The following is a 14,704-nucleotide window of genomic DNA, read 5'->3' as shown; positions in this document are numbered from 1 at the left end:
ATCCCTATTAGTCTACACCGTAGTGGAGACTATTCTTCCTGGGGTCCAGGCAGAAACAAACAATACAAATCATAAAATGCAGTACAGCATGGTCAATGTGAAATGAACACAACATTTGAGACGGCAGTTTACATTAAAAGTATATTAAGAATATAAAAAAAAAAAAGTTTGTCTGTCTGAAAATACCAACCAAACCACATCTACTAGTGGTGTATTTGAAACAGTTATTATTCAGGGAGTATCCATTGAGTACTAATGACCTTATAAGGCACAAAAAACAACAACATTTATTTATGACTGGGAGCAACATTACAACCACTTATCTACAAGAAAATGAACTTTGATTCATTGTCTTATGATAACATTGTGTGTAGAATTATCCAGGGCTTTCAAGCGTGTGAAGTTTGCGGATATTATTGTAATTATTATTATTTGTGTTAGTTTATGAACCAAAGAAGAGGTAAACGCCTGCATATGTAGAATAATCCATTATTATGATGTAATGGTGGAGTTTGTATTTACATGTTACCTGCACAGGTGGCCTTCTAGAACAATTTATATATTTACTATCTTATTTTCAGAGGGATATTTAGTCATAATAGGTACACATATATACAGATTCTAAAGGCCACAGCTCTGACCTGTGGTGTTGGGGTCCACAGCGGGGGACTTGCATGTGTCACATGAGAGTCACATGAGAGTGTTGATTGATTAGGTCAGATGAGGAGCTGGGGGACAGTGGCTACTGTAATAGAACAGTGCTAAAGCCTTTGTTTACACTTTTAAGACAATACACAAGTCACATGATTAATCAACAGAAGGTTACACCCACATGGGTAGACCAAACCCATATAAACAGAGAGAAAAATCACTAAAAGGACAAAGTGGTCTAAGCAGGCATCAGTGTTACTAGTTACCAGGGTGTTATTGCTGTGTTCGTCATTTTCCATTGCAAGCTCCGAGGGATTGGCGGTAAGAATTGAGAACGTGTTTACACGACGATAAATGTTTATATTTCTGATTTGTTTTATAGTTCTGTGTGTACATTTCATGTCAGTAATTTCTCATTGTGTTGTTGTTTGCGTTTCCTTTTCTATGTTTATAACTTACTGGTCTAAAACTGTTAGTGTTTGTTTGTATCGTGTGTTAGTATAATAAAACCATCAAAGACACGGTTCTGAGTTGTGTAACTCAAATACACTTTACATCTATTGCATAGCAAGTGTGATTGGTAGATAATTGTACAATTGATACTCATAATGTTATCGTTGTTTTGTCTTCTAGTGTTCCTCTAGTGTAGCAGCCTCAGAGAACATTCCAGATCAGGGAGCGGCAGGGAGCAGCAGAGAAAATGGCTTCCCGTTTCACTGTTCCGAAAGAGGAGCTGACCTGTCCCGTGTGTCATGACATCTTTAAACATCCCGTTGTGCTGTCCTGTGGCCACAGCTTCTGCAAAGACTGTCTGCAGGAATGGTGGACAGAAAGTTGGACAAATAAATGTCCTTTTTGTCAGAGAAGATGCTCCAGGGATCATCTTCTTACAAACATTGTTGTGAAGGACCTGTGTGAGAACCTCTTGGAGGAGAAAGGCCAGAGCTCCTTGTCGATGAGCTCTGAGATCCTCTGCACCGCACACGGCGAGAAGCTCAAGCTCTTCTGTCTGGACGACCAACAGCCGATGTGTGTCGTGTGTCGCAATTCAGAGGAACACGCCGGACACAAGTTCTTACCCGTGGACGAAGCGTCTGGACTTTGCAAACAGAAGGTCCAGGAATCACTGGAGGCTTTAAGGAAAGAAATACAGAAATGTAATTTTAATAACAACAAAATAGAAAATCACATCAAGGTTCAGGTCAGGAACACAGAGACGCAGATTAAGAAACAGTTTCAGAATCTTCGTCGGTTCCTACAGGAGGAAGAGGAGGCCAGGATCGCCGCTCTGCGGGACGAAGAGGCTCAGAAGAGTCAGGAGATGAAGGATGCCCAAGACGGCTGGGTGACTGTTCCTGGTCGTAAGCGTAGATATAAACAAAAGCACACGGGACACCAACCACTTCACGTTTCAAACAGATTTTCCCCACCCGCTGCTACACCCGTTGAGTTTAGCAGTGAGACGTCAGTTCCAAACTGTGACACGCCCCCTCCGCGCGTCACTGCGCTGATAGACGAGGCCAAACACCTGAAGAACCTGACCTTCAGAGTCTGGGACAAGATGAAGGACATTGTCTCCTACACTCCTGTCATCCTGGACCCCAACACTGCTCATCCTGGACTCATGCTGTCTGATGATCTGACCAGTGTGAGACGTGTAGAAGAAGTGGATGAGCAGCTTCCTCACAACCCAGAGAGGTTTACAGGATATTGGGCCGGTGTCCTGGGTTCTGAGGGCTTTAACTCAGGGTCTCACAGCTGGGATGTTGAGGTTGGAGACAATACATTCTGGGAAGTAGGTGTGTGTGTGGAGCCTATCCGGAGCCATCAATACCCATTGAGTGGACACTGGAAATTTTGGAAAATATTGTTCTGTTGGGGTGAATACACAGCATTCTCCTCATCAGGGCCTGATGATGATGATTCTGAGTGTCCACTCAGAACCTCAGTGAATCAGAAACCCTGGAGGATCAGAGTCCAGCTGGACTGGGACAGAGGACAGCTGTCCTTCTCTGATCCTGATTCTAACACACACCTACACACCTTCACACACACTTTCACTGAGAGACTGTTTCCATACATGGAAGCTCTTGATGAAGATGGTCCGCCTCTGAAGATGTTACCAGGGAAGATCTGTGTCACTGTGGAAAACCACAGTTAGAACGTCTGGCGTCCAATAAGAAACCTACAGAAGATATTGATCTGGTATTGATTAAGGGCTAATATTTTATGACAGGTCTTTAATTATTATTATACATTGATTGCAGTGATTATTTCATTCATGTATCATTCAGTTTCAAATGACTTTGGTAATATAGACAGATAGACATGTAATTATATTGGTATAATGGTGACATGTTTGATATGATTATTACTGATAACATGTTTTATATTGTAGTGTTTTTTGTTTTGTTTTTCATTTATGGATCAGGTTTGAATTCTATGGTTTCTATGTGACAGTGATGATGTCTGTTGATGTATTTGATCTGATTAAAGATGATGAGAGTAAAGTGAGACAGACGTGTGTTTGTAACAGTCAGCATTCAGCAGATCATACACTAGAAGATGTATTAAAAGTAAAAGTAATCAATCAACCTCAGTAGTTGAGGTGATGTATCGGAGTGCACAAAAACCTAGGTATTCAAAAGTGCTTTTAAAAATACTTAAAGGACGACTTCACCCATTTAAGATGGTTACGGTTCCACTTTGTTATGATGCTGTTACAAGATGTGATTTAATCATTTTATTGATGTGGTTTATAGAGATAATTAAACTAGGGGGTGGGGGGTTGGGAGGAGTCCTAACAGAGGTGTAAAGTAACCAAGTACATTTACTCAAGTACAGTACTTAAGTCAAACTTTGAGGTATGTTCTACTTTCTTCAGTATTTACAATGTTCAATACTTTTACTTCTACTCCACTAAATCTCAGAGGAAAATATTGTACTTTTACTCCACTACAATTATTTGAAAACTTTAGTTACTAGTTACATAGATTTTGATTATTATTACAACAACTACGAGCTCACAATGCGTTTCATTGCGACTTGTAAATCTGCTATTTTCAAAATATTTTTAATACATTTTGAACTTTGTGAAATGGGACATTCTGCACAATGAGTACTTTTACTTTTGGTACTTTAAGTATATTTTGATGCCGATACTTTTGTACTTTTACTCAAGTACATTTTTAATCAATCATTTTGAGTACAAATCTTAAAATAAAGTAAAGCCTGGTCAATATTAGTGAAATAAACACAATATTAGAGAATACATTTGAAATTAAAAGTAAAATAAGAATAAAACATAATTAGTGGTTCTCAAACCTTTTCATGTCAAGGAGCCCCAAAATGATAAGTATTTAGCCACGGACCCCCATCTCAAAATATGTTGTTCCAGGGACCCCCAGAAGCACAGATTTGAGTTACAAATGTTCGCTTTAAAAAATATATATATTCAAAGATTTTCACAACCTTTTTTGTAGATATACAAGATCTACAAGAGCTTGTATATCTGCTATTTTTGAAAAATCTTGAACATTTTTGCAAATCTTTTAATATACTGTTTAGAACACAGTGTATTGTATATAGTATTATAGATACCATTAGTAGAGCTGTTCATAATGAAGGTTAGGTTAGAACACAGTGTATTGTATATAGTATTATAGATACCATTAGTAGAGTTGTTCATAATGAAGGTTAGGTTAGAACACAGTGTATTGTATATAGTATTATTATAGATACCATTAGTAGAGCTGTTCATAATGAAGGTTAGGTTAGAACACAGTGTATTGTATATAGTATTATTATAGATACCATTAGTAGAGCTGTTCATAATGAAGGTTAGGTTAGAACACAGTGTATTGTATATAGTATCCCACCACTACTGGAGAGAGACACCAGCTGTGATGAGATCTACAATAAAGTATGAAGTTTGATTCCTGACATTGCAGTATCACTGCATCTTCCTGATCTATTTAACTTACTTAAAGTAACGCCAAAAGCTGCCATTTACAGTTGCACCCACATACTCAACACCCACCTGGTCCATAGCCACAGACTCTCCTCCTCTTCATCAGTGAGCTGCATGTGAGTGGAGTCTCCTCCCTCCTCCTTCTCCTTCTCCTCTCTGGTAACAATCTGACATGAAAACATCACAAAAATACATCATTTGTACTCAGTAGAATGATATGTATTGTATATATACTGTATGATGTTGTGTGAGATGCTCTCAGTAGAATGTCATGTAATGAATACACTGTGTGATGTAGTGTGAGATGCTCTCCGTAGAATGTCATGTAATGAATACACTGTATGATGTAGTGTGAGATGCTCTCAGGATAATGTTACAAACAAAGCACAATTGTTTTACTCTGGCAAAATTCCTGTGAACCAATAGAACAAAACACAAGGCGGAGATTGTTTACGTGCATAAGAAAGCTAGGCTCAGATTACAGGACTTTTTAAAATCTTAAAGGATCTACCCCATGAATAAAAATAATTAAAAAAATAATAATATCATATTGTCTATATCCCTCAAACGTTTTTCAAAAGGTTTGAGCCTAAATCAAGCCTCAGATATACTCATTCCAACTAACTTCTCTCTGGCTTATAAAGCACTTTCACCTGCAATACCACATTGTCCTGTTTGGCACGGGGTGCTATTGAGCCAGTTTGTATGCATGTTATCTCCTGGTTCTGTGTGGAAAAAGTGAAAACGGGAGGGATTGTACCCTAAAAAAGTTTTTTTTTAAAAGGGATACTGGAAAGCAAAGGCCGCTCTACCGGTCACTCTACCCCTGAGCCACTGCCGCCAGATCCTGAGCCAACTCCTTGTCCACCGTGGGTTTTCTGATCCGGTCTAGAGCGGAACTAACCCACGGCGGAAACCAGAGCGCCGGTGCACCTCCAGAATGATTCCCCTGGTTTAAAATGTGTTTAGTTTGGTATAATCATTATGTTTCTTTTAGTATAATAGTCGTTTGGTATGTCCATCATTTAGTCTAACTCGTAGCGCGACTAGCGAGACTAAAACCAATTGATTGGCATGTTACAGTACCTGGATGAGGCTGTCAGAGCCGGTCCGTTACTCATGTGCTTGGAGAGGGTTTTGATTCCCATCCTGTTCATCATCGGAGAGAAAAACACACACATACTTGGAGAGGATCGACGACTCAAACACAGGGCCAGGGTTTTATTATTATTCGTCTGTACATCCGGGATAAGGTGTGTGTGTGTGTGTGTGTGTGTGTGTGTGTGTGTGTGTGTGTGTGTGTGTGTGTGTGTGTGTGTGTGTGTGTGTGTGTGTGTGTGTGTGTGTGTGTGTGTGTGTGTGTGTGTGTGTGTGTGTGTGTGTGTGTGTGTGTGTGTGTGTGTGTGTAAACAAGTGAATTAATTAAACCATTAAAACCGGGAACGGATCTGTGTAACCACTTTAACCATTATTTTATACTTTGGCTATTAAAAAATAGTAGATCTACAAGCTCACAATGCGTTGCATCGCATTCGGGGACCCCGAAACATAATCATATTTGAACTGGGGACCCCCAGGGGTCTATAAGTAAAAACTTTACTAAACTGCCATCATCGTAATACACTTGTCCCCAAGACAGTTGATACCAAAGATCGCCCCTCTCACCTGAAACACCTGAAATAAGGGGCGTGGCCTTGTTGAACATTTTACAATGTTAAATATATATTTTTTTTTTTCCTTTTTGGCTGAAATGGACAGAAAACGGAAAGAAAATCTGGTGAAAAACCCCCCCCCCCCAAAAAACTGACATTTTAGACAAGCACTAGGGGGCGCTACAGCTTAGAAAGCCCGGGTGGGCTGCGGATCACGGAACTAAGCTTGACTGTGGTTCCACCTGGCCAAGTGGCGTCCTCTAAAGGGCCCCTGGTTTGGCCTGGGAGGCCCCTCAACACAGCATCTTTTGAGCTTTCGACTTCAGTCTTTTGCACTCTGGACTTTGAAAAAATCCACTGAAAAAATCACTCTATACTCCCCTGTCCCTCAGGCAAAATTGCATTATAGTCCCATGTCCCCGGGCAACTAGCGCCCGCGGCTCTGGGTCTTGACTCCGGGGGGGGGTGCTTAAAAGTGGGTCCCCGGGTTCGGATGGAGAGCCAGGTAGAAGGCTGGGCTCTGGCTGGGCACCCCGCTGGGGGCCGGGGGGTCCCCGGGGCCCCGTGGAGAGCCGGGCAAAACCCCCTTTTTGGCCGTTTTGACTTCTGGACATAGTCATTTTCACAGAAGGTGAGTTCTGGAGATAGAAAAATTTCCAGAATCCAAGCCATAGAGGCTGCATTGTTCGATCGATCGATCGAACAATTAACCCCCCGCCCCCCGGCCCCTCCCCCAGCCGCTCTATGGGCGTGGCCAATCGCCTTGGGGGGTGTGGTTTCCAGCCGGGGCGTGGCCTATCGGTGAGGGGGGGAGTGGTTTGGAGCTGTGGGCGGGGCCTGTCGGCTTGGGGGTGTGGTTTCGAGCTGGGGGCGTGGCCTAGCCCCATGGATTGTGGTTTAAAGCTGTGTGCTTGTCCTCTATTGGCGAGGTGGGTGTGGTTTGAGGCCGGGGGCGTGGCCTGTCACCATGGGGGCGTGGCTTGAAGCTGTGGGCGTGGCTCATCACCTTGGGGGGGGTGGTTTCAAGCTGTGGGCGTGGCCTGTCGGCTTGTGGGCGTGGTTTCCAGCTGGGGGCGTGGCCTAGCCCCATGGATTTTCGTTTAAAGCTGTGTGCTTGTCCTCTGGGGGGTCCACTTGTGGTTTGAAGCTGGGGGTGTGGCCTATCACCATGTGGGCGTGGTTTGAAGCGGTGGGCGTGGCCTGTCACCCTGGGGGGTGGCTTGAAGCTGTGGGCGTGGCCTGTCGGCTTGGGGGCGTGGTTTACAGCAGTTGGCCTCAAAAATAGCAGATCTACAAGCTCGTAGATCAGAACTCTATGAGCTTGTAGATCTGATATCGGCTGGGGGTGGGCGTGGCCTATCGCCCTGGGGGGTGTGGTAAGAAGCCGTGGGCGTGGCCTGTCGGCTTGGGGGCGTGGTTTAAAGCCTTGGGCGTCAAAAACAGCAGATCTACAAGCTCGTAGATCGTAGCACTATGAGCTTGTAGATCTGATATCGGCTGGTGGTGGGCGTGGACTATCGCCCTGGGGGGTGTGTGGCTTGAAGCTGTGGGCGTGGCCTGTCAGATTGTGGGCGTGGTTTAAAGCCTTGGGCGTCAAAAATAGCAGATCTACAAGCTCGTAGATCATAGCTCTATGAGCTTGTAGATCTGCTATCGGCTGGGGATGGGCTAGCCTATCACGCAGGGGTGTGTGGTCTGAAGCTGTGGGCGGGGCCTATTGGCTTGGGGGTGTGGTTTCGAGCTGGGGGTGTGGCCTAGCCCCATGGATTGGGGTTTAAAGCCGTGTGCTTGTCCTCTATCGGTGAGGTGGGGGGTCCACTTGTGGTTTGAAGCTGGGGGCGTGGCCTATCCCCATGGGGGCGTGGTTTGAAGCTGTGGGCGTGGCCTTTCACCCTGGCGGGGTGGCTTGAAGCTGAGGGCGTGGCCTGTCGGCTTGGGGGCGTGGTTTAAAGCCTTAGGTGTCAAAAATAGCAGATCTACAAGCTCATAGATCATAGCCCCATGAGCTTGTAGATCTGATATCGGCTGGGGGTGGGCGTGGCCTATCACCCTGGGGGTGTGGCTTGAAGCTGTGGGCGGGGCCTGTCACCCTGGGGGGGGGTGGCTTGAAGCTGTGGGCATGCCTGTCGGCCTGGGGGCGTGGTTTACAGCCGTTGGCCTAAAAAATAGCAGATCTACAAGCTCGTAGATCATAACTCTATGAGCTTGTAGATCTGATATCGGCTGGGGGTGGGCGTGGCCTATCGCCCTGGGGTGTGTGTTAAGACGCCGTGGGCGGGGCCTATCGGCTTGGGGGCGTGGTTTTGAGCTGGGGGCTAGGTGGGGGTCCCCTTGTGGTTTGAAGCTGGGGGCGTGGCCTGTCCCCCTGGGGCGTGGTTTGAAGCTGTGGGCGTGGCCTTTCACCCTGGGGGGCTGGCTTGAAGCTGTGGGCGTGGCCTGTCGGCTTGGGGGCGTGGTTTAAAGCCTTGGGCGTCAAAAACAGCAGATCTACAAGCTCGTAGATCGTAGCTCTATGAGCTTGTAGATCCCATATCGGCTGGTGGTGGGCGTGGCTTGAAGCTGTGGGCGTGGCCTGTTGGATTGTGGGCGTGGTTTCGAGCCTTGGGTGTGGCCTATCAGCTTGTGGGCGTGGTTTAAAGCCTTGGGCGTCAAAAATAGCAGATCTACAAGCTCGTAGATCCTAGCTCTATGAGCTTGTAGATCTGATATCGGCCGGGGGTGGGCGTGGCCTATCAACCTAGGGGGAGTGGATTGGAGCTGTGGGCGTGGCCTATCAGCTTGGGGGCGTGGTTCAAAGCCTTTGGCGTCAAAAATAGCAGATCTACAAGCTCATAGATCATAGCCCTATGAGCTTGTAGATCTGATATCGGCTGGGGGTGGGCGTGGCCTATCACCCTGGGGGGTGTGGTCTGAAACTGTGGGCGGGGCCTATTGGCTTGGGGGTGTGGCCTAGCCCCATGGATTGGGGTTTAAAGCAGTGTGCTTGTCCTCTATCGGCGAGGTGGGGGGTCCCCTTGTGGTTTGAAGCTGTGGGTGTGACCTTTCACCCTGGGGGGGTGGCTTGAAACTGTGGGCGTGGCCTGTTGGCTTGGGGGCGTGGTTTCGAGCTGGGGGCGTGGTCTATCACCTTGGATTGGGGTTTTAAGCCGTGTGCTTGTCCGCTATCGGCGAGGTGGGTGTGGTTTGAAGAGGGGGAGTGGCCTATCAGCTTGGGGGCGTGGTTCAAAGCATAGGACGTCAAAAATAGCAGATCTACAAGCTCGTGGCAACCGGTGCCACGCTACGAGCTTGTAGATCTGACATCGGCTGGGGGTGGGCGTGGCCTATCACCATGTGGGCGTGGTTTGAAGCTGTAGGCATGTCCTCTCACCTTGGGGGGGTGGCTTGAAGCTGGGGGCGTGGCTTATCGGCTTGGGGGTGTGGTTTAAAGCCTCGGGCGTCCAAAATAGCAGATCTACAAGCTTGTAGGTCATAACTCTATGAGCTTTTAGATCTGATATCGGCTGGGGGTGGGCGTGGCCTATCACCATGGGGGTGTGGCTTGGATCGGTGGGCGTGGCATATTGGCTTGCGGGCGTGGTTTAAGGCTGGGGGCGTGGCCTGTCAACTTGGCTTGAGGTTTCAAACCGTCTGCTTGGAGTTGGGGGGTCCTCTTGTGGCTTGAAGCTGGGGGCGTTGCCTGTCACCATGGGGGCGTGGTTTGAAGCTGTGGGCGTGTCCTTTCACCCTGGGGGAGTGGCTTGAAGCTGTGGGCGTGGCCTGTCGGCTTGGGGGCGTGGTTTATAGTTGGGGGCGTGGTTTATAGCCTTGGGCATCAAAAATAACAGATCTAAAAACGCGCTATGAGCTTGTAGATCTGCCCTCGGCTGGGGGTGGGCGTGGCCTATGACCCTGGGGGTGGGGTTTGGAGCTGTGGGCGTGGCCTATCAGCTTGGGGGCGTAGTTCAAGGCCTTGGGCGTCAAAAATAGCAGATCTACAAGCTCGTAGCGCGGCACCGGTTGCCGCGCTACGAGCTTGTAGATCTGACATCGGCTGGGGGTGGGCGTGGCCTATCACCATGTGGGCGTGGTTTGAAGCTGTGGGCCTGTCCTTTCACCTTGGGGGGGGTGGCTTGAAGCTGGGGGCGTGGCTTATCAGCTTGGGGGCGTGGTTTAAAGCCTCTGGCGTCCAAAATAGCAGATCTACAAGCTTGTAGGTCATAACTCTATGAGCTTGTAGATATGATATCGGCTGGGGGTGGGCATGGCCTATCACCATGGGGGTGTGGCTTGGAGTGGAGGGCGTGGCCTATCGGCTTGTGGGCGTGGTTTAAAGGAGAATTCCGGACATTTTAAGTGTTATCTTTGATGTGTCGTTACTCACCTACCGACGTAAACAGTGGCATTGTTTATTCCCAGAGATTTCCCTGTCGTCATATTTTCAACACCCTCCGTTGTCATAATGGGAGCGCGTGTCATAGGTAAATTCGTCTATTATAACCGATGCAAAGTTATTTTTTTCTCTACTACTACTCATTGTGGTGTCTCATGATAGTAAAACATGCAGTGAAAGTTCCTGAGAGGCTACCGCTAATGACGAACGAGCTAACGCTAGTTGCTTGTTTCTCAACATGGCAACACCAAGTTGCCAGGTTCTGGGAGAGAAACAAGCAACTAGCGTTAGCTCGTTCGTCATTAGCGGTAGCCTATCAGGAACTTTCACTGCATGTTTTACTATCATGAGACACCACAATGAGTAGTAGTAGAGAAAAAAATAACTTTGCATCGGTTATGATAGACGAATTTCCCTATGACACGCGCTCCCATTATGACAACGGAGGGTGTTGAAAATATGACGACAGGGGAATCTCTTGAAATAAACAATGCCACTGTTTACGTCGGTAGGTGAGTAACGACACATCAAAGATAACACTTAAAATGTCCGGAATTCTCCTTTAAGGCTGGGGGCGTGGCCTGTCAACTTGGCTTGTGGTTTCAAACCGTGTACTTGGAGTTGGGGGGTCCTCCTCTTGTGGCCTGTCACCATGGGGGCGTGGTTTGAAGCTGTGGGCGTGTCCTTTCACCCTGGGGGAGTGGCTTTAAGCTGTGGGCGTGGCCTATCAGCTTGGGGGCGTGGTTCAAAGCCTTGGGCGTCAAAAATAGCAGATCTACAAGCTCGTAGCGCGGAACCGGTTGCCGCACTACGAGCTTGCAGATTTGACATCGGCTGGGGGTGGGCGTGACCTATCACCATGTGGGCGTGGTTTGAAGCTGTGGGCCTTGCCTTTCACCTTGGGGGGGTGGCTTGAAGCTGGGGACGTGGCTTAAAGCCTCGACCGTCCAAAATAGCAGATCTACAAGCTCATAGCGCAGCACGTGGTGCCACGCTATGAGCTTGTAGATCTGCTATCGGCTGGAGGAGGGCTTGGCCTATCACCCAGGGGGGGGGGGGTTCAAGCTGTGGGCGTGGCCTATCAGCAGATCTACAAAACGTGGTGCGAAGGGACGCGTTTCTAGCTTGTAGATTACTTTTCTAGATTACTAAGATGACTGTTCCAGTACCGGTTGACGCGCTATGAGCTTGTAGATCTGCTATCGGCTGGAAGTGGCCGTGGCTTATCACCCAGGGGGGTGTGAGTACTTTTCTAGATTAGTAAATTACTTCTCTAGCTTGTAGATTACTTTTCTAGATTAATAGAGTACTTTTAACAGGACGTTCATGAAAGTCCTTGCGGGCTTGTTTCCAATGAGGGCCTGTGAGCAATTAGGGGTCAAGAGTCTTGCTCAGGGACAAATTTCATTTCATCGACACATATGCTGGCCTGGCCTGGAATCGTACCTGGGGCAACCAGGCGGGCTCACTAACCACTCAGCTATGGCCGCCCTGCAATGCTGACATACTTTAAAAAAAACTGATTTACAAGCTCCGTTAAAGATACATCTGATTACTCCCTGCCTGCCTGCCTGCCTGTCTGACCTGAATTTGATATTTAATGCCCCTGTCTACACTGCAGGAAAAATTACAAAATACAAATCATGGCTGGGGAAAAAAAACATTTTACAATACACAAATGATATACAATATACAATATACAAAACTACTACAGCAGCATACACACTCAGCTGTAACTTAAAAGGACCACAGCTGATTGTAGACAAATATCTAACTAAATCCTTTTACACCATAATGAACTACTATAGAGCATCGCAGTTCCCGCCCACTTCCTGGTTCCACTTCGAAATACTCAATGCATTTTTCCCATTGACATTTCCAAAAATATTTATATCAATTAATTTAAGCCTAGAATCAAGCCATCCAGGGTCCTGGTGAATCATGACCATAAAACATTTCTGTGATTTATTTTATTTTATATTTAATTACATGATATACTACATACATTTTTGCCGTTTTCAAAAAAGTTTTTTCCCAGAATCAAACGTTTTATGGTCATGATTCACCAGGACCCTGGATGGCTTGATTCTAGGCTTAAATTAATTGATATAAATATTTTTGGAAATGTCAATGGGAAAAATGCATTGAGTATTTTGCAGTGGAACCCGGAAGGGGCGGGAACTGCGATGCTCTACAGTAGTACACGTGGTATCCATATGTAATGTCATAGGCAGCAGGTTTGAGTTGCTATTGTCTCCGCCAGGCCGAAAGGCATGGCCGAGACTATGTTTTGCACCCTGTCCGTCCGTGTGTGTGTGTGTGTGTGTGTGTGTGTGTGTGTGTGTGTGCGTGCGTGCGTGCGTGCGTGCGTGCGTGCGTGCGTGCGTGCGTGCGTTGTTTATTGGATTTTAACAGAAACATTCATTGCACACATATCTCCAACATATAGCATTGCATATCAGTATCACTATCCATTTGTAATGTCATAGGCAGCAGGTTTGAGTTGTTATTGTTGTTGTGAACAATAAGCCATAAAGCTTTCAATTCTCACCAGCACAATTAAATAGGGGCACAGGTATATGTTACATCTACTGTATTGTCAGGGGTGACTACTCCCTTATGTCTAGTTTCTTTCCTCTCTCTCTCTCTCTCTCTCTCTCTCTCTCTCTCTCTCTCTCTCTCTCTCTCTCTCTCTCTCTCTCTCTCTCTCTCTCTCTCTCTCTCTCTCTCTCTCTCTCTCTCTCTCTCTCGCTCTCTCATCAGCCTTGTTTCATGCTGGTTTGCTGTCAACTATTATTTAGCTTTTAGCATGTTTCTCATCCAGTGAGTCGGGATACAAAGGTCTGAAATGTTTGACAGAGACATAGACAGAGGGTAATTATAAAGTGACTAATGTTACCCAAATAAAAAAAAGTAGTAAACCGGTAAGTAAACCAGAAATGTCTTTGGGGCTATTTGGAATTGGCATATAGCCAATTTCATGCATGCAACACTGAGACAAGGGTGGGTGGCATTTCCTGGCACGTACATCTGTATTTGTATTTCCAAATAAAGCCCCCCTCCTTTAACTTCTGTTTCCGGAATTCAGTGGGGTCAAATAGTGTTGGCATCGTGTCTTTGGGACTGTTAGGAAATGGCAGGGAAGGGGGGGGGAGGAGGGGGGCTCACAGGCTCAAAGTCAGTGAGGTCAAATAGTGCTGGCATCGTGTTTTGGGGGCTGTTAGGAGGTGGCATCGCCAATTTTACGAGTGTACCACTCACTGAAAAGTGGGGGTTGGGGATTTCTTGGCAGGTAAATCTGTATTGCTGAATAAAGCCCCCTCCTTTAAAGGGAAAGTTCAACCCAAAAATTACTTATCAATTTCTATCAATTACACACCTCATGAAGCCTTGAATTCATGGAATTGTTTTTGTTGATGCTAATCAAAGCTGACACTTAAAGAGTCTCCTACCAGAGCCGCTGCCGCTCATCAAATTATTGGCTTAGGAATGCGACAAAAACAAAAGAATACCCATGAATTCATGTCTCCATGCCATGGGGTGACTAATCGATAGAAAAAGTCATTTTAGGGGTGAACTATCCTTTTAAGTTCTGTTTTCTGAATCAGTGGGTTAAAATAGTGCTGCCTTTGGGGGGGGGGTCATTTCCTGGCATGTACATTTATATTGCAGAATAAAGCCCCCCTTCTTAAAGTTAGTGTGGTCATATAGTGCTGGCATGTGGCATCATGCCTTTGGGCCTGTTGGGAGTTGGCATAGGGTCTGAGAAAGAGGGGGATCAGCAGGCAAATCTATATTGCAGAATAAAGCCCCCCTCCTGTAACTTGTTTTAATTTTATTTGTATTTATTTAGGGCTATTTCTTTATGGCTGATTTGCCATGGTCAATTTCATACATGTAATACCATTACCTGGTCTGAGAAAGGGAGAGGGTAGGCTATTTCCTGGCAGGCTAATTGTTGCTGTCCCCCATATAATAATAATAATACCTTTGTAAGTTATTTCTTATTTTTAATATTAGTTGTTTCTCTCTACTCTTATATGCATTCTCTTTTTCATG

Source organism: Gymnoscopelus braueri (genome assembly GCF_963280865.1).
Source record: "Gymnoscopelus braueri genome assembly, chromosome: 1".
In the NCBI taxonomy this organism is placed as follows: domain Eukaryota; kingdom Metazoa; phylum Chordata; class Actinopteri; order Myctophiformes; family Myctophidae; genus Gymnoscopelus; species Gymnoscopelus braueri.
The sequence above is the reverse complement of the archived record's forward strand: the minus strand, read 5'-3'. Positions refer to the sequence as shown.